General features: G+C 38.9%; 1 pseudogene; it reads right to left on the bottom strand.

The window, feature by feature from the left end:
• Positions 1-24,888: 24,888 nt before the first annotated feature.
• Positions 24,889-26,118, bottom strand: LOC141572260 (cyanocobalamin reductase / alkylcobalamin dealkylase pseudogene; annotated as a pseudogene).
• Between the last annotated feature and the right edge of the window lie 450 nt (positions 26,119-26,568).

Raw genomic sequence — 26,568 nt, 5'->3', positions numbered from 1 at the left:
TAATAAAAGACAATTTTTGCTGTCTGCATTTCTTTTCTGACCATTATTGTTCACATATAATATGAACATATTATTCATGATTATTACTGACAATAGTTTTGATGCGTAAAGGAGGAATTTATCCACAAGATCTCTTGGCCACAAACATGTTAGGTAGGTAGGCATGTGCACTGCTGGCTTGTTGTGTGGTTAGAGCCCCGTGGTAGGTCAAGAGACTCCAGGAGAAATGGCAACCGCTCTACGAGGTAGACAAGTTTGTAGTGTCACAGAGGATCTTGTCCCAGCATGTTTTGGAATCAGAAGAAGGATTTCCATGTGCCCCATAAAGGTAATGATATAGCTAAGAAAGTCACCAGACCTGTAGATGGCTCCACAGTGGCTTTCATGAACTAAAGTCTAAAGACAACACAAGCCAACACTGGCCTTCATGGGTGCTGGTCCAGACGGATACTTAGACCAACTTATCTTTATTGTTTACCACTGACACCTGTGTAAGCCTTCTCAAATTCCATAAGGAAGGGAGTAAGATGGGAAAGCCAACTGACTGAGAATATATTTCTATCTCCTTTGCAGAATGAAAACTAAAAATAGACATTTAGCTAAGTTGGAAAAACTAAAGTTACGTTTTACTCACCTTCACTGTGGACTAGAATGCGTATCTGTAACATATATTTCCCAGTACAGTGAGTTAAGATTTAGGCTATGTGACTTGTTTAAGGTTTCACAGTAATTGCAGAGAGAACTAATGCTAACCCAGGTCCTTCTCATTTCAAGAAGCTCACCCTCTCCACCATGTTAGGAACGACTGAGAATTCTGATCCATGGAAAATAATACACTGGGACTATTTCAGGGATGGGACAAAGAATTGGCCCCTAAGTTTTAGGAGAGTTATTTCCTCCTAAAGCTTTTGGTTATTTTTATCCTTGGCTTACTTTGGAGGGGCAGGATGGCTGAATGGCACGATAGTTTGGAATCATAGCTCCACCTCTCATCCCTAGTGACCTTGAGGAACTTTCTCTACCTCTCAGTACCTTTTATTCTTCTCTCTTATATGAGGAGAGAAATAACTCAGAGAAATGCAGAGATTTAAAATTGTAAATATAAGACATCTGAGACGTAGTAGAGCATTATAAATCATAGCTATTTTTTATTATCTTTATGAAGATATAACATTCCAGAATAGTTGTAAATGTACTACCATTCCACATACAGCCTCTGGTAATTAGCATTTGAAAAGGCATCTTATAACTGAAAACCACGTTTTTTATTTATCCATTGATTTAGTGTTTATTTCTGCTGACAGTGTTGAGTATCCAGGCCTACCTGGTGGATACAGGGACAGGTTCAAACTAGACAGGGTATTAACTCCCTTAAAATTCTCTTTCTGTTATAACTTGCTGATCCTCTCAGCATGAAATTGATTAAGAAATCCGCATCACTTAATTCTTTTTCATAATCACCGAGTGCGAAACTTGCAAGGAAGGACTTTTTTTAATGGGTAATGAGCCAAGTGAGGCTTGGGGGGGTGGGGGCAGGGATAGAATTCGCTTTTCAAATGTGGGTTTCTCCCTTCTCATGAAATACCCATATAAGCAGTATTTCCTGCTTAGCTTCACAAATCAGAATTCTGAAAGTCTGGTGAGTTGGTAGAGACAGAGAATATAAGGGATAAGAGGTGGAAACAGGAAAGACAGGTTGTGGAAAAAGGAAAAGAAAGAACAAAACTAAAATAAGTCACCCTGTCTGTTTCCGAAAGGAACTGGTGGAAAGGTGGTAAAGAGTGCATATGAAGGAAGGCTATCTATTAAACAGTGACCCTTAAAAATATTTCTGCAGGGATATAAGGGAGAAAGAAAGATGTGAGCAAATTGATAGAAACCGCATACCTCCAAACATAGCTTCCAAGAAGTAGGAAAACGTGGAGTTTTAGAGATAGACATACCTGGGAGTGAATCTCTTCCAGTAAATGTAAGTGTGATTTTGGCTAGCTGTTTAACTTCTCTGACTCAATGTCTCTCATCTATAATTAGATATGTTATTTCTTCACTTACCGATAATTTAAGGATCAATTTCCCTACATCTCCTATTTTATGACTTTGATCATTGTATTAAATTTGTTTGAAATTTCATGTTCCGGAGTCTGTCTCCTCTAGTGGCTGAGCTCATTGAGTGTCGTAGTGACGTCTTAAATCTCTGCTCAGTCAATGTCTTTACGACTCCATTTTTGTTAGAAGCTGAAATGAGTTACATGATGATTTTCAAGATGGCGGCTAATCGCTTTCTTTTCAATTGTTTGCTTACAATGTGTATGTAGTGAGGGCGGGGCTTCTCTTAGACCTGACAAGAGGGGCCCAAGCATTGCATTCTGCTCTCTACGGATCTGACTCTCCTCTAGTCATACCCTGTTCTACTAAACAGTAATTCCCTGGGGCCTCAGAAATGTGTTCACAAGCAGCTGATGCCCTCTTGTATATCCCTCTGTGCATATCAGAACACAAGACTGCCTTCCTTCACTGGCTCTGACAGTTTCCAAGGCTGCATCTGTCTTTGCTGGTGATATGCTGACCTCTAGGCTTCAAGGAAGATTGTTTGGGAAGGGGCGTGTGGGGAGGACTTGGGGCTGTAGGTTGTGGTGTCCCCCAAATGCATGAGAGGCCCCCAAATGCCATGGAACAAGGTATAGAAAGAGAAAGTGCTGGGCCAGGCCAGAACTCCCCGTGCAGCCAGTTTCTGGCACAGAACTGAGGAATCTGAGAATTCTAAATTTACACCTGACCTTCTAGGTCATTATAAAGGTCAGGATTAGAACTTTTTTTTTAATTATTAATAATAGTGACCTTGATGTACATCTCTTAACTCTTTAGACATATGGCAAACAACTTCCATTTGTATTCGCCAAGTTAGGGATGTGCCCGGAGAAATTCATCTATGCCATCCTCCTTATGGTGACAAAAGTAGGAAACTGAATTATACAGCGTGGATGTTAATTTCCAAACCACTCCGGTATCCTTTCGGGAGGGTGTCATCTCATTCCGAAGCGGTTCTTCCCCTGTGTTTGGATCCCATGTATTTATTTTGGGCCTTTATCTTTAGATTGGCTTCCATGTTTTCCAAGAAACATTCAACCACACTTTGAAAGATAGTCAATGAAACTTCATGGTCCATTCCTGTCAAAACTTTGTAGCCAGCAGGATGACACTGAAATAAAGAAACGTCAATGAATGAAAGAATACATACAGCATCCTGGGACCTCCAGGCGTCCACAAAACCGCCCTTTGTATCTTCAAAAGGAAGAGGAATTAGGAGTCAGGATTCTGAGGTTCCTGGTGAAAGTCAGCAGGTTACAGAGACAGTCAGCCTAGAGAAAAGGAGACTGGAACCTCAGACGAAGAATATTATCGAAGCAGTTGGGAGGCTGATGTCAAGGTAGGGGGATTGAGAAGGGAAGGAGATTTGTCTTCATGTCCTTTAAATTATCCCCAGCCTGGCACATTAGAAAGAGAGAAAACACCGCTCTGGGAATTCAAGCTTGTGCCAGGCCAGAGTCCAACACCAACCACTGGCACTGCGAATGGAAGTTAGTCTAAACCTTGTTCAGTGGAGAGATCTTCCCTTGGAAAACCAGAAGAACAAGAAAATGTGCATTCCGTGTTTTAGCATTTTCAAATGCCTTGTGACTAATGACATGGGCAAATCTTTGTACCGCTTTCAGCCTCACTTTCCACCTCATCGAGTGGCTGTGAGAATTGCTCTCAAATGGTGCATGGAAATGGCCTCGATAACCTGCAAAAGTTTCTTATTTGGTGTCCACAAGAATAACAGAATTGGTTATTAGTTATTATTAAGAATGGTCAGATTAAGGGTTTCTGCTTCTAGGTTGGTGATTTTTTTATGCACGAGTTAGTAATTACTCTAGGGTTTGAATTGTCATCGGGGCAGGTTTGTTGCTCACAGGCTGTGCTTGTCAAATTCATTCTAAGAAAATTTAATATCCTTGAAGTTCTTTAACAAAATTCATTTCCTAATTCTATATTTGGGTTTCTAAAACATTTTAAAAGAAATATGAAGAAAGTGAGTATAACCATTACATATTCTAACTCCTCCCACAGTATTTAGATCTAACATACTTTTCTTTGGAGAAAAGGGTTTTCATTTCTGCTGGCTACACCTAAGAGCAGATCATGGCTAACTGATGAGGCGGCAGCTGTGATATGGTGAAGGCAGACCTGATCTTAAAGTCAGAAGGCCAGTAATTCAATCATATGTCTAACATTTGGTAATTGTGTGTCTCCTGAGAAAACCCGAACATTTCTGACTGTGCATTTCCTTACTTTAAAAACAGGGCTAATAATGCTATCATATTATAATAATCTACCAGGTAGCTTTGAGAAGTATATAAAGTGATCATTGCTGTGTTCTAAAGTCAGTCTCTGTGGAGAACCAAACTAAACCAAAGGAAAAGAGAGTAGCCTCGTTGTAAGCATGTGATACTCAGTAAATATTTACAGGTTTGCATGGAGTGTTGTAAATGAAGGAATCTCTGTGGAATATAATACACAGGGCAGTGTAAAGATAGGTATATGGGGCTAGAATAGATCAGAGAAGGTGAGAGTAGACATTGATCCCTCTGATTCAAGTGGTTCACTTCCATACTGTGCATGGCTACAAGAATAATTTTCCATAAACACAATGATGTCGTCCTAGTACGAAAATTAAACTTTGAAATATTTGCACTGACAACCTAGTAAATCAGGATCTAAGGTCCTTCACAGAATAGGTGAAATTGTGTTTTCTGGTTTGGGGGGAAATAGAGAGTAACTGCTAATTGGCCCAGGGTTTCTTTTCAAGGTGATGAAAGTGTTCCAAGTTGATTGTGGTGATGGTTGAACAACTCTGTAAATATAGTAAAAACAAAACAAACGCAACAAAAAACATTAAATTGTGTACTTTAGATGTGTAAATTGCATGGTAATGAATTATATCGTTGTTAAATTATTTTTTTAAAATCCTCATTTTCATACATGTATCCTTAACAAAATGATCCCTTGGTCCTCGTCCCAGCACACATACTCTTCTATAAGCACAGAGGACCACGTACTTTCCCCTGAGCATCCAGTTTCTCGTGCCCTTGTTTGTGGGTGCTTATTTTCTGCCAGTTGTACTATGTACCTCTGCCTCTTGAATTCCTGTGCATCTCTCACAGCCAGGGTTAAACCCTGCCCTTAGAAAGCACCTGAAAACATTTAGAGATAAAGACACATGTGCTCCAATGTTCATTGCCGCTTTGTTTACGGTGGCCAAGACATGGAAACAACCAAAATGTCCTTCGATAGATGAATGGATGAAGAAGTTGTGGTATATATACACAATGGAATACTATTCGGCAGTAAGAAAAGATGATATAGGACCATTTGTGACAACATGGATGGATCTTGAGAGAGTAATGCTGAGTGAAATAAGTCAGACAGAAAAAGCAGAGAACCATGTGATTTTACTGATACATGGTATATAAACCAAAAACAACAAAAGAACAAGACAAACAAATGAGAAACAAAAACTCATAGACACAGACAATAGTTTAGTGGTTGCCAGAGGGTAACGGGGGCGGGGGGTGGGGGGGTGGGAGATGAGGGTAAGGGGGATCGAATATATGGTGATGGAAGGAGAACTGACTCTGGGTGATGAACACACAATGGGATTTATAGATGATGTATTACAGAATTGTACACCTGAAATCTATGTAATTTTACTAACAATTGTCACCCCAATAAATTTAATAAAAAAAAAAAAAAGAAAGCACCTCCTTACATACTTACCATACAATTAATACCTTCTCCCTTCATGTAATTACAGCACATACTCCCCAAAGGTTCTTATTTAAAAATAAAGATTATGTCTGATTTAAATTTTTGTTTTCCTTTAAAACAAAAGTGAAGTCCGCCTTATAAGAAGATCTCAACACTTGTCTGTTACGTAATTCCATTGATATAGTAAGATCAAGAAGGCACAGTGCTTTATTTGCTTGTCCCCTCCCTCCTAGTATCCATCTAGCTTGTGACTTTCATGTAACATTCATATGAGAAATGTTTATGAAATTCAGTATAATTGTTGTAATAGAAGTTACCTGGGGAAAAATCCTCACTACTACCTCAACCTAGAAAGTATGGTTGAGATGTTAAATGTATTGAATTCTCTCATAAAATTCATGTGCCATCATTAATACCAACAGATGGCAATCTTACCAAATACTGGAGAACGTATTTTTAAAAACACATGCTAACATTTGGGTTCCTCAAACTTTATTGTTAAATCCCACATTTTTTGTTTTTTAGTGTTATTTCCAATTAGAGCATTTCTGTTAGCCTCTAGGATTTTTGACACATTTTCTGGGGCAGATTTCAAGGACTATTCTCTGTTCATTTTAAAGTGAATTTAACTCTAGAATGAGATATAAAAGATAGGGAACATCTTAGATATATTCTTTTAGTAGGTTTATTATTCTAAAGCATTTCTATAAATGGGCTTCTAAGTATTATTGATTTTGTGTCATATTGCATTTCCTAAAATTAAGAATAATTATTTTTAAATTTTCTGTTTCATCACCTTATTTAAGATGACCACTTTCTCACAACTTAGAAGTCCATTATAATTTGTATTTCTATGCAGTGTTCTCTTTCTACATTTATACTGCTCTCAAGGCAAAGATGAAATCCGCACCTTTTGGCTACTGATTATACTTTGCAGAGTGCCTCTTGGGTTGCAGGGGTTTGGCTGCCAACCAAACGTTAGAAAAAGGAAGGAAAGTTTTTCTGAGGGAGGTAGACTTTGCTTAGGAAGTGTATATTGTGACTTGACATTCAATTATTCACTTTTATGTGTTTATAAATTGATCTAATAGTCACAATATGAGCAGCAAAAACTTGAAAGAAACTCAAGTCCATAATTTACAACGAGAAGAGCTGTGTTGCCAACCCTGGCATTGGAACTGAGAAGAAGCTTCTTTGCTTTTTAAGTTATTGTATTATTGGGCCTCTTTGTTAGACCATCTCAGACTTTGCTTAATGAAGAAACAGTCTTCCTTTTTCTTGCTCTGCGATTAGCTTGGGCGATTCTTACTTATCTTTTGTATCTAAGTTTAGCTATATTGCCTGAGGGACCTCCCATACCATGTCAGGGTCCTCCCACCTATGTTCTTCCAGTGGTTTCTAGATCTTAAAAACATTGCCTAGTATTTATTGAACGCATGCCATATGTCGGGCACAATTTAAAGCAGACATATGCATCCTATTTAATGTAATAATCTTATGAAATATAATCTCCATTTTATAGATAAGAACACAAAATTACAGAAAGTTTAAGTATGGCTGTATTTTTCAAAAGATACCTGCAACCACGTTTCATGTCTCATGTGCTCTCTTCTAATGCAACTTAACACTTCTCTCACTGAGAGATGAAGGTCTCTGTTTCCTATCCCTGAATCTGAGTGGATTTGTGACTATAGAAGAAGAGACACTGATTTCTTTCTTTTTTTTTTTTTTATTAAATTTACTGGGGTGACAATTGTTAGTAAAGTTACATAGATTTCAGGTGTACAATTCTGTATTACATCATCTATAAATCCCATTGTGTGTTCATCACCCAGAGTCAGTTCTCCTTCCATCACCATATATTTGATCCCCCTTACCTTCATCTCCCACCCCCCACCCCCCACTCCCCTTACACTCTGGTAACCACTAAACTATTGTCTGAGAGACTCTGATTTCTAAGATTAGACTGAGAGATGTGTCAATGACTCTCAACTGGTTCTCTTGGGACATTCAGTTTTGGAGTCTCAGGAGCCAGATCAAAGACTTGAGGCTGCCATGGTGTGAGAAAGCCTAGGCAACAAGGACTGGTCGTAGTCGTCTGCCCCCAGCCACAGCCAAAGTCTCAGGCAGTGTCTGGCTAAACAAGTGGATGAAGACACCTCCTATGCTTCCAGCCCTGAGCCGTCCTCACCTCGAGCTTCCCAGCCTTCTTAGATGAAGCTCCAAGCATACGGAGGAGAAATAATATCATCATGCTCTTTCTAGCTCATGGCCATGGAATCCGTAATAAAATGATTGTTTTAAGCTGTTAAGTTTTAGTGTAACTGGAACATTGCCCCAAGTAAAAATTCTAGTAAACAGAAGATCTAAGATTCGAAGCTAAAAAGTCTGATTCTAGAGCACTTGGACATTACATTTCTTGTGCTTACTCTCCTGTATAGAAACTGCCTGTTTGTTTGCACCCCTAGCCAATTTATAAACTTGGATTTTTTTCTTATTCACTCAAGAGAGCAAATATTTTTACCTGTTTTTCTCATTTTTGTACTTTATAGTCCCTCATAGTGGCTGATATATAATAGGTACTCAACAGTGTTTCTTTGAACAAGCAAAAACTTATAGACACAGACAGCAGTTTAGTGGTTAGCAGAGAGTAAGGGGGGGAGGGAGGATGAAGAGGGTAAAGAGGGTCAAATATATGGTGACAGAAGGGGATTTGACTTTGGGTGGTGAATATCTAATGCAATATACAGATGAAGTATTATAGAATTGTACACTTGAAACCGATCTAATTTTATTAATCAATGTCATCCCAATAAATTTAATAAAAAAATGTTTGTTTGATGAATGAATAAGTGATAGGGTCTATGATTGGAAATACTGAGAGCACCGATTTCATCATGTTGAATTCCACAAGCAATTAGTATAAGCTAATGTTAAGCATCTACCAGTTCCTTGATACTATGCTAAATGCTTTACAAATGTTCTTATTTAATCCTTACATCCCCACAGTGGAGGTGTTATTAAGAGACCCTTTATACAGAGGAGGAAATGGAGACTTCAAATTAATAAATGATTTACTCAAGGACCCTTAATTATTCAGGGAAAGAATTTGGACCTGAACTTTGACTCCAGTATATGCTAAACACTCTATTTGCCTCTTCTGTCTCTCTACCTTTCTCCACTCTGCACTATAAGCTGGGAGGATTTGCTGTATGGACTGTAGCAACCAGGCTGTCTTTCTATCTGCTTCTGATTGGGTTTAGCCAATAGAAATTACCACCAGGGAGGAGAGGGAAGAAGAGAGAAGTTTGTGGTATTCATTTGCCTGTGTGTTTCTGACAGGTTGGGTTGTCAGGGACTGAGTTCCTCTTATTAAAAGCTACAACTTGTGATTTCTCTCCAGCTACCATTAATAAATCCCTTCCTTGTGCAACCAGAGAGAGTCAAGTGGGCCAGTTTCGATTCTGTTGTGGGTTGGATTGTGTCTTCCCAAAAGATATGTTGGAGTTCTATCTTTTCGAATGTGTATGTCCGAATGTGACCTTACTTGGAGCTAAAACTTTGCAGAGGTAATAAAGTTAGAATGTGGACCCTCATGCACTGTCACTGCTGTCCTTATGAAAGAGGGAAATTTGGACACAGGATGTACATGTGAAGAGGGCATGTAATGTGAAGACACGAGGAGAAGCCTCCCTATGACTGGAGTGATGCATCTACATGCCACGGAGTGTCAAGGATGACCAGAAAACAGCAGCAGCTGGAGCATCCAGGGAGGTCTCTCCCCTCACTCCATCAGAGAGGGTATGACCCTACAACATCTAGACCCCAGACTTCAAGCCTCCAGAGTGATGACATAATGCATTTCTGTAATTTTAAGCGACCCAGTTGTTGGTACTTTGTTATAGCAGCCTTAGGAAACCAATACAGATGCTATTGCAGAGAGGACCAGGTACAAGCTGAAGGTAGCTTAGACTCAATGGAAGTCACAGCGAAGCAGAGAACTTGTTCCTAAATCTTGGAGTACTGATAAATATTTCAAAGATAAACTTGACAAGGATAAATATCTAGGTGTGATATGAAGGGTAAGGAAAGCTGGTGTCAGTAATGATGCTTAGGGTTCATATATATATGAATTTAGGGGTAATCTATTCCTGTGGAAGTTGAAGGTTTAAGGTATTTTCACTACTTCAGAGAGGTGTGTGGAAATAAACAAAGATCAGCCAAATGAGAAAAACAAAAGCTATTTATCAAGAGCTTGTTATAGCAAAAGAGTCAGCCACTGTCACTTGTGTTTTGTCACTTGAGTACAGACGCAAGGCAGTGGTCAGAGTTCAAATTTGTGTATCACTGACATAGTAACTCTTCTCTAATATTCCATGTTGCCTTTTGACTCTTTTGAGACTAGGAGTGGAGGCAGGAATCCAGTCCTGTATTAGATAAAGTAGAAGTTAGGTAGAGAGTCATCTGATACAGATGTTTCACTTGTCTGTACCCATAATAGGCCTCTTTAAGCCAGCCTGGCTTAATCACAGACAAGCTTACCCGTAAAGATCGGATTTCTATGCCAAATACTATTTGATGTGATCACATAAAACCACTCCCTTCCTGTTTTCCCATCTTTGAGCCCTTAAGATAGAGTACTCATGGGAGCCCTCTGTAATAATTTTACATTCATACTAAGGGTCCTGGTTCAGCAAATTCTGCTGATTACAGCAGGAGAAAACACTTTGACAGGTAATATTTTCAGCTATAGATATTTAAATACAAGTATAGAATTCATGGATTCATTAATAATTTTTCCTAACCAAATGCAGTATTCATTTTTTTTTTCAGCACGCCAGTGCCTCCTACATAGTGCTTTTTCAGTTGGGGAGGCTTAAATCACTTTATGTTCATTAATAGAGTGGGCTATTGTTGGTAAGAGAGCTGGTCCAGGATTATTTTAAATCCTGAGTATTTATAGGCAGGATATAGGTAGACATCTCTGAACAAGGGGTATGTTGGAACGTAAAAGATGGAGTCAGTGACAGTGACAATTTATAATTGTGAATTCATCCGCCTTCTCTATTCTGACCTAACATAAAAGGATAGTGATAATCATGTTTGGAGACCTCCTGGACCAGGTCTCTTACCAACAATAGCACACTCAGTTAATGAACATAAAGTGATTTAAGCCTCCCCAACTGAAAATGCACTATGTCAGAGGTACTTGTGCACTGAAAAAAAAAATTAATACTGTATTTGGTTAGGAATAATTATTAATGAATCCATGAATTCTATACTTGTATTTAAATATCTATAGCTGAAAATATTATCTCTCACAGTGCTTTCTCCTGCTGTAAATCAGCAGAATTTGCTGAACCAGGACCCTTAGTATGAATGTAAAATCTGTGGAGATGCAACTATACTTTCATTCACTAGTGGCCCTTTGATTTAAGTGCCAACATGGTACCAATTCTAGGTTCATTATATGCTCGGCTCTGAATGGACTATCTTTCTGTCGACACTAAAACCATGTTCTATAACTATTTTTTCCTATTATTAACTAAATGTCAAAAGTACTTTGAAATTATATCAAGTATGCTTTGATAAAATAGACTTTATATTTTATATGAAGATGGGAATTGGGATGTTTGAGCTCTGTCAATATGTCTGTCTTCACTCTAAGAACAGGATAAAGTAAATGGGTAGATTGGTGAATGGAAGATATATGGAGAGAGCCATGATAGATGGATAATAAATACATAGATAGATGGACAGATAGATAGATATGGTAGACAAATGTATTTATGCTTAAAAAACACTTTTCTAGAAAATTTTATATTCGATGTCCATAAAAAAACACCTCTAGAGGTAGTAATTTCCTATTTCAAAAGTAAGGGAAATGCAGTTCAAGTAATCATATTGTCCAATTAATGGAACTGAAATATTACCCCGGGAATTTAAGCCCATTTTTTCTCTCCCACTATTCATCCCTCTGTCAGGCTGAGAAGCGACAAACTTGATGATGGAACAAGTGAGACAGAGTCAATGTACAAGGTTATGTAAGGAAAGGTAACACATACAATGACCATGGTTTCACCACTCTGACAGGGGACACTTAACTTATGGGGAACATAGATCTAAGTAGTTTCAAATTATCTAGCATTCAGCTTATCTGTAATAGTAATTAAAGACATGGAATGCATATTATATGACATCAAAATATAACATATTCCAATATATCATATTATATTATATTATGCTATTGTATTATATTACAATCCAGTTTTGTAGATCCACTACTTATGAAGTGTTTGCTTACTACCTTCCACCTTTCCCTCCACTCTTACCCCTAAAACTGCTTCTTCTAAGAACAGTTGCCCTTTAGTGAGGATTTACAATCATTGCTCTAAATGGGCCAGAGGGGAGCCCTGGAAGCTCATTTTCCCCGACACATCGTATATGTACATGCCACAAAATCAGCTACCCGGTGAGTTAAAACCCCATAATTGCAATAGTGAGAGGAAAATTACTCAAGCAGTTTTGGTTAGCCACAGTAACAAGACTTACAACCCTTATGAAGGAAGGCTTTTGGGCCCTCATTATTCAGCAGCTGCTGCCCGGGTTAAAACATATCCCCATCGACAGTAGTTAGTTTGCATTCCTCTTCCCCTGAAGCAGGCTGTCTCCTTCCCCTGTTGTACCTGACCTATTTTTGAAGCCCTCAGCCCCTATCACTGCCAAAAGTCCCTGTTTTACTCTCCAACTTGAAGAAGAAAAATTGTGATTAATAACATTTAGCAAATCCAAGGGCCTTTAAAACTAAGATTAAAGAATCAGATTAAAGAATCATGTAGAAGGATAAACTCTGGCTACTTTCTGGCTGAGTAGTAGATGTATTATGTCATCAAGAGATTCCTTAATGGGCCAGGAGTTTAGAGGACTCTAAAGAAGACAGTGTCATAAGAGAAGCTTCCATGATAAACGATTCATCAAAGATGATTATTCAAACATTTTGGTTACAATCATGACCATCTGCTAGTTACTTCTTATTGTGGGAATGTCAGAGCTGAGAGTACTCTGCCTTTTGTTGTCACCTTGATTAGTCATCAGAGAATGAAGTTTTGAATTGAGCTCTTCTGTAACCATTTCTTTTTATTTTCTGGTGGGGGAGGCAGTGCAATTTGCAGGCTAGATCATTACTCAAATCATTGTGCAGATGTTTTCTTGAATGATACAAACTCCCGCCCAAGGTTGAAATCGTTGTTAACTCCCATTGTCACTGAAACAATGATCAGTATATTTTGGACCACAAGAAAGTATCTGTAGTCAGGAGACAATCAAAGTACAAGTCTAGACATTTTCTTGCTTCTCATTTGTTTCCTCAAAAAACAATTGTTCTGTTCTGATCAATAACATGACTTTCTTTTTTAATTGACCATGGAAAAGAAAGGGAGAACTGAAAATTTGCTTGGTGTTTGGTTGTTTCCTTTTGGGGAGATTCAGCAATACGTATGCTTGGGGATGTGTTCACTGATAGATATCTGAGTGTGTATACACACACACACACACACACACACACAGATAGACTATATTATTATACTACTATTTTTTTCATCTGTTGGCAGGACTGGGTACATGATTTATGAGGACCAGTGCAAAATTAAAATGTGGGGCCTCTTGTTAAAAAAACAAAACAAAACAAAAAAACGATTAAGAATTTCAAGATGATGACAGCAGAGCATTAAACTGTGACTACATCTGTATGACTACACTGGACACACGTCCATAGAGCTGGCCCAGTCTATTGGGTTCTCAGTAGATACCAGTCAAGGAAACTAGGTCAGGCTAATCCCTCTCTCTTCCTCAGCTTGCTGACATAAATGATAGAAGGTTAAATAAAAGTGAGATATGTTAGCAATCTGGCTCATTGCTAATGTGAAACTAGAGATAGGGGAAAAAATGAAGGCCTTTTTCCCATTTGCAGTGAGAATCTTTGTGTGTAGTGACTGTACGCTGAATACAAGAGGAGGGGAAACAAAGCTGGTGCCGCCTTGTCAGTGATTTAATTATTTTCCCATCTACACTTGTTTCTGAAGCTTATCAGAGCAAAGAACTGTGGGCAACCCAGCTGTCACCGTTATCATCATGGCTCAGAGTGTTGTAGTCCTGATTCCCATTGTAATGCAATTAATCTTTTGCTTTGCGCTAATGGATGAACAAGCATATTTACCGCAGCATAAAATCCTAATTATTTTTTGAACAGATGCATAAAGGGAATGTAAATTAATAGCAAGTGACAATTGTGATAAATTTGTACTATATCTTTAAATGTCAGGGTTTCTATGGTGTAGCTCGAGCCCTTGCTCCGACATGAAAGCTGTCCCACGTGCATTTACCTACGTGAGTGGAACCATCACCAGGCTCAAAAATCTGTGCTTAGAGGATGGCTTGTGCTTCTAGACCACACTGAGTAGAAATTAGAACACATGCATTGGCAGGACTGCCCTTAATAGAGCAGTATTCCTCGTGAGGTATTGCTACTACTCCTGTTTTAAAAAAAATATTTGTGGGAACAGAGCCCCAGAAAGCAGTTTCCAGGCTCTCGGCCTCATGTGGAAAGGCTCTGGCTCAGGTAGTAGATGGCCATCAGCTGTGACTAGTTGGACATCGGCTGTTACCGGTCAGCCATTAGCCACTGATATAACTGTTGTGGCTAAACTAGCCAAGTGGTGGTGTAGTGGTGTGGCGGAGTGTGGATTACGGATTACAGAGAGGCGGATTGCAGCTAACAAGTGAGGTTGGTTGGCAGAGAAGTGGATGGCAGGTTGAGGATAGTGTGGCTCCTGCTTCCTGTGTCTCCAACCCAGCTGCCAGCGGGATTATAGTGGTATGACTCCCCCATTTATGGCTCCATGGGTGTTCCTTTTTGGCCTCACTATGTCCTGCGTTCTTGTGCGGGGAGCGGGAATAGAGACCCCCACATGCCACCCCGCGTGACAATATTTTTTTCATGATTACTCATTATAACGTAATACCTGTAACAATAACAATAGATACTAATTCCGTTTTTTTCTATATCAAGCATTGCTCTGTTTTCGCAAGAATTCCCATTAAAAACTTTCACAGTTGCAACAGTAAGGAAAAATTTGACAAAAATAATTTGAGCAAAAGAAGCCAAGTAAAAAAATTATCACATCCTGTATGATTCAATTTACATAGAGTTCAAGTACAATGAAAAATTAGTTTATTCTGTAATAAGTTTCTCTTGGACTGGGGTATGATTGGAAGGCTGCTTCTGGGGTCCAAGTAATGGTCTACATCTTGATGTGGACGCTGGTTACAAAGATGTGTCCAGTTTATAAATACTTATTGAGTTGTACAATCGAATATGTGTACTTTCCCTTATGAATATTGTACTTCAATAACAACTTTAAAGAAAAGCCTTTTCATGTTTTATCAGTGGTATTGATTTTAAAACTGAGGTGCAGAGTGGTTAAACAACAGACCAAGGTGGAAAAGATAAAATGGGCAGAGGGATGCTTTGAATCAATGCCTCCTTCCATTTCAGGGAGTAACCCCTTACACCAGAAGAATGACCTCTGGGCTCTTCTGACTCTTTTCATGTGATGACCTGCAATACTGAAAATTTAGCACGCACTGTGTGTCTTGCCACGAAAAGAGTCATGGTGCAGTTGTGAGGGAGTGGAGTATGCAACTCCACCCCCCCACCCCGACAAAGAAAAAAACTTTGCCTTTTAAGTTCTATTTACAATATTATTTCCAACCCAGGAAAAACAAATGCACTTGTGCAGGGGAAAAGCGCTACTGTTTGCAAGATCACTTTGCTGGTTCATCATTACTGGGTTGAAATGCTTTCCATCCGTTATCGCTCTGTCTTGTATAGATGGTAGTTTGTGGCTAAATAGTCATGTTGTTACGACTTTTGTGATGCACCGGTAGAGTCATAAAAAGATTTTGTTGGGAGCAACCTAATTAAATTGTGATTTCCTTATGTGCATTTTCACTACATCAAATTTTTGTAACATGCCTCACATTCTATTTCATACTGATGTGTTCAGATTTCTGCCATATTTCGTCAGCTCATGTCCTTGTTTTTCTGCCCTTCTAAATGCCTCCATTATCTTTTGAGGACTTTTCTCAGTCCTGATTGAACCTAGGAGTCACAATAGGGATAACCCATAGATGGTCTGAGGTCTGTTCTTGTGAACACTAAAGCCCTGAGGAACTGCCTACCTTAGCCTGAGATTCCCAAATTCCCCCTGGCTTACTTTCCTTCTACCTACCCACATCCTCCTCCTGCCCTTTCCACCCTCTGGCCTTTTCATTCACACGACACAGTTACCTTCCTATGAACACTGCTGCCTCTACAACACCTCACCACAAACTAGAAAAAAAACAAACATCCCTCTCTTCCCCCAACAGACACAAAAGCAAATGATATAACACAAGTGAGAATGTCTGGCATGACAAGGTGGACGGAGTCTCAGTAATTTTTTTTCCTTTCTTTCTGGTGATTGCCTTCCATTTTAGAGAACACTAGCATAAAGGTGGCAGAGAAGGCCCTGTCCATGACAAACCACAAAATTTCCCAGAGAAACGAGATTCCACTCATGTCGCAGTGCTAAGTAGAAATGCCTGCTTTCTCTGTATGGATATGCCATTGCAAATTCAGAGAAGAGAGCCAGGCCGTCAAGTGGGTGGCAAAACTGCCCAATAATGCTCTGATAAAATGCAAAATAAAGTACCAAACTGGATTGGAAGTCATTTAACAAATAAAATGGCTGTATTACTTTTCAGGGAGTTCTTGACTTTCTAGTAAAAACTCATCAGAGTGAAAAATAAAGTATTTTATCTGCTACCTTTTAACATTTCAAATGAATTTAGAATAGCTGAGGAAAAATGAAAAATCCTCTTAGTTGGAAAAACACAAAATTATAACTTTTTATCTTTGCTTTTTCATATCAGTAAATAAACACAATAAATACATATGCCATATATTTTATATCCTTTCATATATTATATGTTGATAGTGTGATTTAAAATGTAAAACACTGATTTTTTAAATTAACAATATAATTATATTGTTAATATAAATATGTAAGGATATCCAAAATATTTAAATACTATATATACTTCTGATTAGAAAAGATACACTTAAAAATATGTTTATTAAGAGCTTTTAATAACGAGAAATACTAAAAACATAAATGCAAAAAATGCAGGACAAAATGTTATATATACAATTTGAGCATATGTAAACATATGTGCATGAAATAGACTTAAAGGTGACACACCAAATGTTACTACCTTGTGTGGTGTGATTATAAAATGAGATTTCTTTTCAACATTCCTTTGCGTTTCTGTACTTTCTAAACTTCTGCAATAAGCATATACTATTACACTAATAGTTAAAGAAAGGAAAAAAACAAACAAAAATCATTGCTTTTATGTGTAGGAATAAAAATATTTATTGCCAATTTGTAGTTACTCTATCAGTACACAAAAGGATCAGACTGTGTTTTGGTACTAAAGTAGGTAAAATATTTTAGATTTTGCAAATAATTTATGGGTACACATGTCAGCATTCATCCCCCTGTTTTCACTATCCTCTTAAAATAGACCACAAAGTACGGTAATAAGTTAACCCTTCATCACCGCACTTAGATGGAGGTCTCTGTTGACACCCAATTAGAGAACCAGGACTCAGTGGGGAATACACAGCTTCTCTCATATAAAGGCACATAAATAAACACTCTAGGTATTTATAAAATACTCTAGGTGTTTTATTATGTTAAGATTTTTATTAAAATATAGCTAACATGAATATTATATTAGTTTCAGGTGTACAGCATAGTTATTGAACATTTATATACCTAAAGAAGTGATCACCATGATACATCCAGCAACCATCTGGCACTGTACAACGCTATGAAAATATTTTTTACTATATTCCCTATGCTGTACACTACATCCCCATGCCTTATTTGTTTTATACCTGTGAATTTGGACCTCTTATTCCCCTTCACCCTTCCCCCCTTTTTTAATTTTCAATTACAGTTAATATTCAATATTATTTTATATTAATTTCAGGTGAACAGCATAGTGGTTAGACATTTATATAAATTAAGAAGTGATCCCCTGACTAGTCTAGTACCCACCTGGCATTATGCATATTTATTACCATATTATTGACTGTATTCCCTATGCTTTACTTTATAACCCCATGACTATTTTGTAACTACCAATTTGTATTTTTTAACCCCTTCACCTTTTTTCATCCTTGTCTCAACTCCCCTCCCATATGGCAACCATCAAAATGTTCTCTGTATCTATGAGTTTGTTTCGGTTTTGTTTGTTCATTTTGTTCTTTAGATTCCACATAGAAGCAAAATCACATTGCATCTGTCTTTCTCTGTCTGACGTACTCCACGCAGAATAATACCCTCCAGGTCCATCCATGCCACTGCAGATGGCAAGAACCCATTCCCTTCCAAGGCCAAACAAAATTCCATTGTGTATATGTACCAACTACTCTTTATCCATTCATCCAACAACACACACCCAGGCTGCCTCCACATCTTGGCCATTGTAAGCAATGCTGCAATAAATATATGGATGCACACGTCCCCTCAAAGTATTAATTTGGGTATGTTCAGATATACCCAGAAATGGGGTTACTGGGTCCTTCTTTGTCTCTTGTTATAGTCCTTATTTTAAAGTCTATTTTGTTTGGTATAAGTATTGCTGCCCCAGATTTGTTTGTTTGCTTGTTTTCCTTTTCATGAAATATATTTTTTTCCCATCCCTTTCCTTTCAATCTGTGTCTTTTGATCTGAAGTGAGTCTCTTGCAGGGTCTTTTTTTTCTGATTCATTCAGCCACCCTATCTATGTCTTTTGATTGGAGCATTTAATCTGTTTACATTGAAAATAATTGTTGATAGACATGTAGTTATTGCCATTTTATTATTTACATTTTTTATCTTTTATTTTTCCATCTTAAAGAAGTCCCTGTAACATTCCTTGTAATACTGGTTTGATGGTGATGAACTTCTTTAGCTTTTTCTTTTCTGGGAAGCTCTTTATCTGTCCTTCAATTCTAAATTATAGCTTTTCTGGGTAATCTTGTTTGTAGGTCCCTACTTTTCATCACTTTGAATATTTCCTGCCAATCCCTTTTGTCCTGCAAAGTTTCTGTTGAGAAATCAGCTGACAGCCTTATGTGAACTCCCTTGTAGGTAACTAATTGCATTCCTCTTGCTGCTTTTAAGTTTTTTTTTCTCTGTCTTTAACCTTTGGCATTTTAATTGTGATGTGTCTTGGTGTGGGCCTCTTTGGGTTCATCTTTTTTGCGACTCTTTGCACATCCTGGGCTAGTAAGTCTGTTTCTTTAACCAAGTTTGGGTTGTTTCCTGTCATTGTTTCTTCAAAATAGGTTTTCAATTCCTTGCTCTCTCTCTTCTTATTCTGGTACCCCTATGATGTGAATGTTGTTATGGTTGATGTTGGCCCAGAGGCCCCTTAGATTATTCTCTTTGTTTTTTATAAATTCTTTTTTCTTTTCGCTGTTCTGATTGGGTATTTTCTGCTACCTACATCTAATCTATTGTTGATTCCCTGTAAGATAGTCTTCATTTCAGTTATTGTATTATTTATTTCTGACTGGTTCTTTTTTATGGTTTCTATCTGCATTTATGTTTCCTATGTCTTAGTTGCAGTTCTTCCAGACACCATTAAGCATCCTTATAAATAGTCTTTTGAACTCTGCGTTTAGTAGATTTCTTGTCTCCATTTTGTTTAGCTTTTGTTCTGGAGCGTTGTTCTGTTATTTTATTTGGGTCATATTTCTTTGTCTACCTCCCTGTGTTTGTTTCTATGTATTAGGTAGAGTTGCTATACCTCCAGGTCGTAATAGAGTGGTCTTATGTAGTAGGTGTCCTGTGGGGTCCAGTGGTGCGGTCTCCCTGGTAACCAGAGCTGGGTGCTCCAGGTGTGTACCTTGTGTGGATTGTGGATTGACCCTCGGGATGATTACCTGTGAGTAGTGGCCATGACTACAATTAAGGAGCTGTTGTGTAGGGGCTCACCCCATAGAGCAGGATTCACTTTCTCAGGGCTTTCAGTCTTCCTTATGGATGTGTCATTCTTGGAGGCAGCCAGATGCTTTGGTTTGGTCTGAAGTTGGTCTCTGAGTGTGTCAGTTCCCAGGGCCTCCTGGGTGGGACCTTGCCTTAGGTCAAGTTCAGCCACATCCTGTGCCCTTCTCAGGGCCACCTGGCATGAGCCATAAAGCAATACACAGATGGTCACTACCCACTCTGGGCTTGGAGGTGCTTAAAGAGACCCAGCTGCAAACCAAGACCAGCTGTGACTAATGCTGGACTTAGGGCTGCTAAGCAAGAAATACAGGACATGCCGAAGCCAGATGCTGCTTATTTGAGTTTTGTGAACCTTTGAGAGATACAAGGAAAGACCAAAGCATAAGCCAAGGCAGGCTGTTTGTACATAAAAGCCACTGGAAGCAGCTTGGGTATGCCTGAAATTTAGGGGAAGGCAGGGTCTCCAGTAATCACAAGTGGTCGTTGTCTACTCAGCCACAATCTCAGCCATTAGTTATGGGGTCTTCTTCTCCCAGCACTGGAACCCTGGGCCTGAGAGCCTGATGTGAGGCTGGGACCCCTCATTCCTGCAAAGGGAGCCTCTGCAGCTGACATATCCCTCCCAATTTTTAATGGTCACCCACGGGTACAAGACCAGTCCATTTTGCACCTCTGCCTCTACTACCAGTCCCAAGGTGGCTTCTTATGTATGTCCTTAGTTGTAGGACTTCAGTTCCACTAGACTTCAGGTGATTCTCAATAATGGGTGTTTTATAGTTGTGATTTTTGATGTGGTCATGAGAGGAGGTAAGCACAGTACTTACCTACTCTGCCATTTTGACAGGAAATCAAATGCTCTATGTATTTTAGAAGCACATATCAATGTTTCTACAACTTAAGTGCTTGTCAGCTATATTTAGCTGGAGTCTAATCAGGACCCCAGTTTAGAAAGATGGGACTGAGATATAAATGTTGTATGATTCTGGACAGAAATCTCAGCTGAATTTCCTGTATTTCTTGAGAACTGAGACAAAATACGTGGCTATACTTTGATGGGATAGTTGCACTTTGATGGTTATGCTGTGATGGAGTCTTCTGAGAGCCTTACGTAAGGAACCCTGTGATCCTCTAGTTAGGTATCTCCCTGAAATAGGTAATTTGCATAAATTAGACATAAGTGAAACTTCAAGGTTGGATGTTAGTTCTACATTTGAGTGCTAAGCCACCGGCTCCTCCACAGAAGGGTCCTCCAACCGTGGTTAAACTCAGATAATCGAAAGGAACTGGCACTTCTGTGTGAAAGGGAGGCTCATGTTCTTTTTATTTCTATTTGACTGGAATGCTCAGTTTCAGACAGAAGGGGATATGTATTAACATGTTCAATTAGAAAGAATCTCATTGAATGGACATTGCTAGATCATTCTGTTCCTGGTTTTCTTTTGTGGACTGAGTCCTTTGCTACAGTAAGGATTAATTATTGCATATATTTTTATATAGGTGGATCAAAGATTTGATTATTACCAGGCTTAACTTGGAGGCCTCAATGCTTCATTTTCAGCAGTAAACTATGCCATAGGCAATAAAATGCATTTTCATTCCAAGCACTACATCTGAAATAATGACTGAGAAGATATGTTGTGGATAGTAGCCTTCCTGAGACATTTTCTTGCAAGGCGAGTATATCAGAATGATTTGACTGCATACATAATTTCTACATTAGACACTAGGTGCTTAACCATGATAGTTTGATCATTTAGAAATAAAGAGAAACTGAGAGATAATGGTCTGTAGGTAATTAAAAAAAAACCAGAAAATAAGACTTCTCATATAATCTGAAGGTATTTATGATTTAGACTGGAGCAGTGAATAGAAGTGGGGGAAAAATGTAGTTTTAGTATCTTTTATGACTGATGGGGAAATCCTAAGCATTTTTTTTTCCTAGTTAATGCTTATTACTTGACCTGAAACTGCTAGAGTGTGCTTGGTGTGATATCTAGATAGAGCAGTGCCTAAATGTATCTGTTGTGCAGTGGTTACTCACTTTATATATATAAGTATAGGCTGAGTTATAGGTTTTCAAGTACATCAACCTTTATTACACAAATAGCTAGTTTTCAAAGTCTCGGATAAAATCCTTAAAAGTATGAGAGGATAATAGATTTGTTTACCACTGTGATGATTTGCCAGATGAGACAGAGAAGTTTCTCCAGAAACACGGAAGAGGAAGTAGAGACAAGGCATTCTCTATGACCTGAGTGAAAAGGTTGTATCACACATATTTCTTTAGTTTTGCAGATGGCCACATGGGCCCATGACAAATTCAGAGAACCATAACATGATAATTTGGTTGAACTACGTAAATCACTTTGATTGAGCATCAACTTTTTGCTTGATTCTAAGTCAGATGCCAGGGATTCCACTAATGAATAAAGCAGGACTCTCGATGTTGTGGAGCTTCCAGCCTGGTGTACGTGCCAAAACCTTTAGCACAGCAGGGGAGTAATGTGTGTGCCTGATTGTTTCTGACTTGATCTAAGCTGCATTCTCAAAATGATGATACACAATGAATATGTCATAACCCACCCGTGAATCTTCAGCATACTAATTATAGAAAGGCACAGTTAGCTTCGAATGGGTAGCTATTAATAGGTAAAGCCATATGATAACATGAATCATAAAAAGAATATTTGCTACGTATTTAGAGCATTTTAGTCATTTGTTGACACTGTCAAGTAGATGCAGTTATGATCCATTACAAAAAAAAAAAAAGATAAACAGCATAATTTTTTTTTTGGCATGATACTAGGTTACTATTGGGTTACATTTTCTTGATTCCATAACACAGACTACACCTATAGTTAAATGCTAGCTCACAGTCTTCATTACTTCTTTTGCAAATAAGCCCTCATAAAATATAAATTTCAGAATAATTCCTCTTTTTTTCTCTTTTTTCCTACTTAAAAAATAATTAGCTATAGAGTGCTACATTTGTATAAATGAGTCTTTGGGGGAATGTCATTGTTATCACATATGATTCACATTTTCAAACTTCATGGAATCCTTAGGATATCTACTTTATAAAGATTATGGCGATATCAAAACATTTATATTTCATCCATCCTATGAGTTTAAGATTGAGCTTCTAAAGTATAACCTCCAGAGCAGATGTCAAACACCAAGGCCTAACCTCAATTTCATATAATGGAATGACTGTCAATGGATTATGTTAGAAGAACAGAATCTGCCTATTTTTTGTGACATTGTACTTCCAGAGGAATCTTTTCCCTCTTCTTCTGCAACCTTTTGTCATTCACTGTCTCTCCTTGGAGCTGTGTGTAAAGAAGAAATATCCTTGCCTTACAACTCTTTTCGTTTGCCTCACTCTCAGCAATATTTAACAAACTGGCATGCAAAAAAAAAGGTTAAGCAACTTAACTATGCACAATGAGTGTTCATATGGGAATTTTACAACACTTAAAATAACTCTTCTAGAAAATTTTTACTGATGGAAGTTTTGGAGTTTTAGATGCGCGTTTTAGACTTGGGAATAAAGTACTTAGAAATCATTTATGAAGTGTTACTGAGTTACTAAAGGGACAACAATAGACGTGGACATTTATGAGACTAGTAAGTAAAGCCACATATCCAGATTGACCTCCAATAGGGTCCTTCAGGTGCAGTTTACTGACGCTTATCACATGAAAAAGCTATCTCCCTTCCCATTCCTTGCTGTCTCATAAACTATTGCAGGTACACAATAAAGTTCTTTAAGGCATTTGGAAGAAAACTTGTGTAGGTACCTCACAAACAAGTTCATCATACAGTTTCTGAAATGGTTCAGGAGAAAAGAGTTTATGCAGCAAAACTAATGTTAATATAATTAGAAAAAATGTGTAATTCATAAATTTTGAGATCAAAGAGACACATTTGACATTTCTGGAAAGGCAAATTGGGTAGACTTTTCAGGTAACATGCAGCAGATATATGGAGTTATTCACAATGTGTTGAGTTCTTACTGCCTTTTGATTCCTTTTTATTTTTCATTTCACTCATTTATACAGCAAATATTTTTTGTGCATCTATTTTTTTTTTTTTTTTGGTATGGGATAGACAGGCCTTTATTCCTGTGGAGGAAATGGCCTGAACTTTGCTATGAGGCAGACCAATTGATGTGTACAGTAGTGAGGCATCACTTTTGATCTTTTGTAGTTTCTATTAAACTGGAACTGAGACCTTGTTTCTTCATTTTAGGTGGCATTTGCCTTTGATTTACTCTGCTTTCCTTCTTTAGGGAAAAATGAGGAGCAAGAGCTGTATCAATCAGGAAATTATAGAGGGGAAATGCAAGTAGACACAGGAAATGGAACTGAACCAAGGTGTTAACCATTTTGTTTGACTATATCTGGGAAGAAGTACAAGACCTGTTATAGTGTTGGCTAAGGCACTTCAGTTTGTTACAGGCTGCATTGTAGATTAGGGTCCCATGACTGATTGCCTGGGCATTTACCCTTTATACTATTGGGAGGGCTGCATGAGATCCTGAAGCTTGGCTTCTGATAAAAGCCTGGTACTGCCTTGGTAAAAGATCAGACTTAGAGGCTCTGTACTTTTCTAACTTAAAAACGGGAGGAGGAGACAACACAGGGTTGGTGTTTGTACGGTAGGGCTTTTGGTATCAAAATAACAGAGCTGAACACTTCTTGGCTTCCTTGAAGGTAGTCCATTTTTGGCCCTCATTCATATCATTGTCCTGAGGGAGATAAGTGTGTGGGCAGGGGGAGGTGGGTTCCTCCTGGACCCTTAAGGCTAGGACAGATTCAGAACAGGATCTTTCAGTGTATTATATGGTGCCCTTCCAGACACTTGTCTTTATCAGCTTCCCAGCCTACCTATCCCCTCCAGTGTTCAGAGCAAGACCTGTGAGCAATGCAGGATTCCCCAGGGCCTTCAATAACAGCTGACACATGGCTTACTATATGCTCGGCAGAATTTCAGAAATGCTTTACATGTATTTAGTATTCAGTCCCCACAACAACCCTGAAGCATTATTTATACCATTACTAGGGGATGGTTGCCCCTTAGGCCCTGTTAACAAGTAGCCTCTTGGAGCACTGCAGAGGAATATTAACAGGCAATAAATCCCGTATTCCAAGGCAGGTGGGAATTCTGGATCTGCCTTGGGGTTTTTTGTGTTTTTTTTTTCCCCTATTGAAGTATAGTTGACATATATTGGTTACCTTGGTCTTTGATTTTCTGTTGTCTTGACCAAACTTCTCTGAGCCTTATCTTCGTTGAAGATCTCTACTATAACTTATAAAAAAGAATCGTATCCATAATAAAACTTCTTGCCTTGCCAAAGCCAAATAAGTCCTAGCAAGTACCACTGTAAATAGGGATCCCACCAACGAGGAAGGCATCAAGGGCCTGGGGATGCAGGAGGTGAGACCCTGGGATTGAGCCAGTCGCTGGCTCTTCTGGGATTCTGAGGCTTCTTGGGTATGAGTGTGGTGAAGAGAAACTGAGCGGATACAGAGCTAGGCTCCTCTGAGGGTTGGGCCAACCCTAACAAGGCCAAGCGTTGTGCAGGTGGAGCGGAAAAATAGGCCTTCTGCTCTTCTGAGTATCGCTCTTTGGGTGTCACAGCATCTCGGTAAGTCCAGTCACGCCAGTGGAAATTGAAGCCTTCAAGAAGGGTGATTCGGTCTGTTCTTGTTGGTACACAGTCGAGGGGTTTAGCGGGTGGTAGATCTGGCACCTCTATTCCTGGCAGCAGCACCACCCCTCGGATGGCGAACCAGCCCCCAAATTGGGGATGCATGCACACACCTGCTATGTGCTGGGTCCCCCAGGGGTCAGCTTCCACATCCTGTCGTTGGTAGTAGTAAGCAGCCCCTGCCACGTGCGCTGCCGTCTGTGCCAGAATCTTGGGGCGCCGGTTGGGGTGTACCTCATAGTCAGCAATGACTTCTACCTGCAGCTCTGGGAGGCTCTCTCTAACACGGCCCAGGTGGTAGGCCACACACTGGTCCACAGGGTCAGTCAGTGATTGGAGATGGCAGCTCTGCAGGAAGGGCTTGAGGGCCCGGTCGAACATGGCAGGTGTGCTGAGTACCAGGAAGGCCAGGGTAGGTCCTGGCAGGGGCAGGTGGAAGGCTCGAGGCAGGAGTGCATTGTACCATGCCACCTGGAAGGGGTAGACCTCGAAGCCAAAAGCTTTTGTGCATCTATTATGTGCTTCAGGTCTGTGCTAAGTTCTGGAATACCTGTGAGCCATGAGCCAATACCACTACTGTCCCTGACTTCTTACAACTTATAATTTATGACCAAGAGTCTCCACCAAAAACTCAAAGAAGAAAATCAAATATAGTGGGACAGGGTGAAAAAGTGAAGGGATTTAGACATACAAATTGGTCGTTACAAAACATTCATGGGGATATAAAGTAAAGCATAGAGAATATAATCAATAATATGCTAATAACTATGTATAGTGCCGAGGGGATATTAGACTAGTCAGGGAGATCACTTCTTAAACTATGTAAATGTCTACCCACTATGATGCACACTTGAAATTAATATAAAATAATATTGAATGCCAATTCTAATTACAAAATTTAAAAAGGAGGGAGAAAAGTGAAGGGCAATAAGAGGTCTGAATTT

The sequence above is a fragment of the Rhinolophus sinicus genome, chromosome 14 (genome assembly GCF_057876585.1).
Source record: "Rhinolophus sinicus isolate RSI-liver-muscle chromosome 14, RSI-T2T, whole genome shotgun sequence".
NCBI lineage: Eukaryota > Metazoa > Chordata > Mammalia > Chiroptera > Rhinolophidae > Rhinolophus > Rhinolophus sinicus.
Note: the sequence above shows the minus strand (reverse complement) of the source record. Positions and strands in the feature narration are given on the sequence as shown.